General features: G+C 35.5%; 1 long non-coding RNA gene across 1 annotated transcript; it reads left to right on the top strand.

Moving 5' to 3' along the window:
* The first annotated feature begins 1,997 nt into the window (after positions 1–1,997).
* LOC149685266 (uncharacterized) lies at positions 1,998–2,800 on the top strand. The gene is made up of 3 exons (XR_016384060.1): positions 1,998–2,208; positions 2,268–2,309; positions 2,380–2,800. It is a non-coding gene; the product is annotated as an uncharacterized LOC149685266 (long non-coding RNA).
* Positions 2,801–3,795: the final 995 nt, after the last annotated feature.

Raw genomic sequence — 3,795 nt, 5'->3', positions numbered from 1 at the left:
TTTGGTCAACAAACAGAAGCCCTACAATCCCAATGCCTCAAAAAGCTATACGCGATCTCGAGAATAGCCAAAAATTTACAGAGTCCTACGGTTTTTATCCTCCTATAGTTCGAGTGCGGTTAGAATATTGTTCCTTGGTATACGGTGGGTGTAGCAATTACAATATTATGAAATTAGAACGAGTACAACGAAAGTTTGTAAGAACTTTAAAAATAATTTTAAAAATGATTACTTGCAGATTTTAAAAGAGCTAAACCTGATGAGTTTTAGAACGCGACTTAAATACCTGGTAATATCCCACATTTATAATCTAATTAATAATAACATAGACTGTAGTGAACTTCTAGAGAAGATAAGTTTCAAAGTACCTTACAAAAATTCCAGAAGTAAAGACATTTTTTACGAACCTATAAGAAAACAATTCAACCCAATGTGCCGAATGCAAATAACATGCAACGAAATTAAAAAGGAGCCAGATATATTTGATAGAGTAAAGACGCGTTTTACCACCTATCTTTAAACAGCCCTAATGGAAACAGAAATAAATCTAAACTCTTACCCTTTAGAAATGCATCCCATCTAAGTTTTGAAATAATTATTTTAATGGACGACCCTTTTGTTAAAGAAGAATTATGTAATATATGTTTTAAATAGAGTTAATTTAACACGTGTATAACTATAAAAAGTACAATTTTGTATGTTGTTATGAATTCAAATTCAAAAATTCAAACATTCAAAATTCAATTTCAAATTCAATTTCAAATTCAAATTCAAAATTCAAAAATTCAAAATTCAAAAATTCCAAATTCAAAAATTCCAAATTCAATTCAATAGCTTTAATGCTATCAGTTGCTCTTCGGTGTCTGAGGAAGCTGGTTGATCCGTGTTGGATTCGCGATTAATTTAATACCGTGACAAAGGCCCGTTTTACGGGACCCGTTAAGTACGCCACCGCGGCGCTTCCGAAGACATCCGCTGATTACCTTAGCGGCTTAAAGCCGCGTTTTCAAAGCAACGGGTAGCGGGTAAAATACCAGCGATAGCGCAAAAAAGTTCAAAAATCGCGCTCTCGCTTTTGCCACTACTGTTTTCATGGAAGCGATTTTAGGCAGCGATAGCTCAAAATCTGTAAAGATCAAGCGCAAAATCAAATATCGCGCCCGTCTATCTCAGTTTGATTTTATCGCTCTGTTTTAAAAAATCGCTTGACGTCATTAATTTTTCGACGTATGAGAAGGAGCCACCAATCGATGTTTATTTTCCGCTTCTGCTCTCTGTAAAAGCATAGAATATACACATAATATAATAATAATAATTGTGTATATTCTATGGTGAAAGTCGACTCGGAGACGTCTCACATACACGCCAAGGCCCGACAAACATGCCTCCTAAATCAAAGAAAGCTAAAATGGTAGAAACGGCTCGACAGTTGAAAGCCGAGCAAAAGAAAAATGAAAATGATTTTAAGGAAAAACTAATCCAATTAATTGAAGTAAGAAACGCAATATGGAATCGCAGATCAGAGGAATATCGGTTCTGGGATACAAAAGATATGATGTGGTTGGAGGTTTCACAGGCTTTGAATTTATCAAGTGAGTATATTATAGGTGCTTCTATTTTAAGTTATTAATACGGCTTAATAATATTATTTAGAAGATGAATGCAAAAAAATGTGGTGAATCTAGTTGATCATTTTCGCGGTGTTTACGACACATTCACTATTACCAAAAGTGGTCAAGGAACTGATGATGATCAAATGGAAAGCATAAAGTGGATTTTTTTAAGTCAATGCTATTTATGAAGGATGTAGTGTCTAGGAGAGAGTATGCCTATTATTTAACTTTAAATTACAATAAATAGTAGTGCCAGAAATTGACATTTCAAATCAAAACGAACCGCCAACTGAGAGTGATGAAAATGTTGAAGTTAAATAATTATTGATCACTTTAGCACTTAGTAATGTTGAGGTGTTTGTTTAGATAATCACAGCATTTGGAGATACAGAATTTTCAATTCACGAAGATGTTATCGAGGAAGAATGGATTTTAGACCAACCCTTACCAACCCAGGAAATATCTGGCCCCTCTACTTCATCCGCATCTGAACAAAGTTCAGCTACTAAGCCGACTTCTCTCCAAAAGGAAAAAAAGAGAAAGAAAAACCCACATCCACAGGATGTTCTATTAAAAAAATGGAAGAACTTAACAAGTATGTAAACTTGTAATAATATATAATAAATTCCATTCAACAGAATATAAATACACTAGGGAGATTCATCGTTCAGAGGATGATTCAGGGGTATTTGGGGAGTATGTAGCTACATTGATGAGGAAAGTACCTGTCGAATTGCAAAATTCGAATATTACTTTGTAATTGTAGTACAAAGATCCAGACTTTTTCGGTTGCTGAATCATGACGTGTTTTCCGTCAACTGCTCCTACGCAATTTGGAAAATTTCATTTCTCTTCAAAATCTTTGGCAACCGAAAGCCATATCTCGTAAGTCGGTTGTGGCATATAAATGGGTTGTAATACATCCCATATTGCCGAGCAAGTTTCTTTAATTCTGTTATGCGCAGTTTTTTTCACACGCGAAAGGAGTATGACAGACGCCAGATTGTTCCCAGTCGCTAAAAATCTGAAATATTCACCAATTAGTTTAAAGAAAACATAATTGCCATTATTTCCCTTACCGTAAGGTTAACGCTAATCTTAACCCAGGTGGAAGAGGTTGACGTGACACTGGATATTTTGCAAGTCTTGACTGCAGTAATTCAAGTAATTTGTCAAATTTCAAAGGTGACAATCTTGTATAATTTGCAAATTTAAAGAGGTCAGTTCTTCTCATAGTTCTATCTGCTCGGAAAATATAAAAAATATTAGCTGCGTTTTTTTGGGAAGATTTGTTTATTTAAAAAAAGGCCAAGGCCTACGCGTAGTTACAAATGTTTCATAATCGCCTTCTTGTTTACGTTTTTGCCATATATATATATATACGCTTATATATATATATGGCTTAGAAACGCCTATAAGTGACTGCAAAAAGGGGGGTCGGAGAGACCAAATTATCCAGGAGTCATGGGGGTAGATGTTGCGAGGAGCCCAGCGGTCCTATAACTCCTATAAAACGCTATATCATTGAACCTGTCCCGTGTTACCCTATAATTTCAAGAAAGGTCCTATAGTATGTTCTTTTTTTGACTTGGTCGAAGTTATTCTACTAGATCCATTAATAGTAATTTCGGTGTGGAAGACTTGTAAACAACGTTACGAAAGAAAAAAACTATATTTCGTGGCATAACAGTATGGAACAATTAGTAGAAAGATATGGACTCAATCATATGATGATTTTTTATATACTTTCCTATTAAAATACACTCTCCTATAAAAACCTATAACTCCTATTTTCCTATAAGGAATTTCAATTTATGGCTAAACTCTCTGGTGTTGCCTTGGCACAGCCCCCCATGGAAAAAAATAATGATCGGCGCCCCTGGGAGGATAGTATTAATATTGAAACTTCCACTTACCGAAATAGTGATTCTCCCCACTGCGTATTTAAAGTAACGCAATAAAGGCAAACTGAATGATTACAACCCAACCTAGCCAAATCAAACCAAACCAAGTGATGTCCTGCATACTCACTTTACCAACAGAATCCAAAGGCCTCGCTAACACTCGCTTTTTCAAGACCCCTACTACTCGTTTCTTATCACCGCGGATCGATCAAAAGGATGGTTGTGTTCCTTTTTAGGGTATATGATCGATTTACCAACAGTGGCTGCTGTAACTTTAC

This window comes from Phalangium opilio, unplaced genomic scaffold (genome assembly GCF_054372755.1).
Source record: "Phalangium opilio isolate 3A_F unplaced genomic scaffold, DU_Popi_V2 ptg000032l_1, whole genome shotgun sequence".
In the NCBI taxonomy this organism is placed as follows: domain Eukaryota; kingdom Metazoa; phylum Arthropoda; class Arachnida; order Opiliones; family Phalangiidae; genus Phalangium; species Phalangium opilio.
This window is presented reverse-complemented; position numbering and strand designations above follow the sequence as displayed.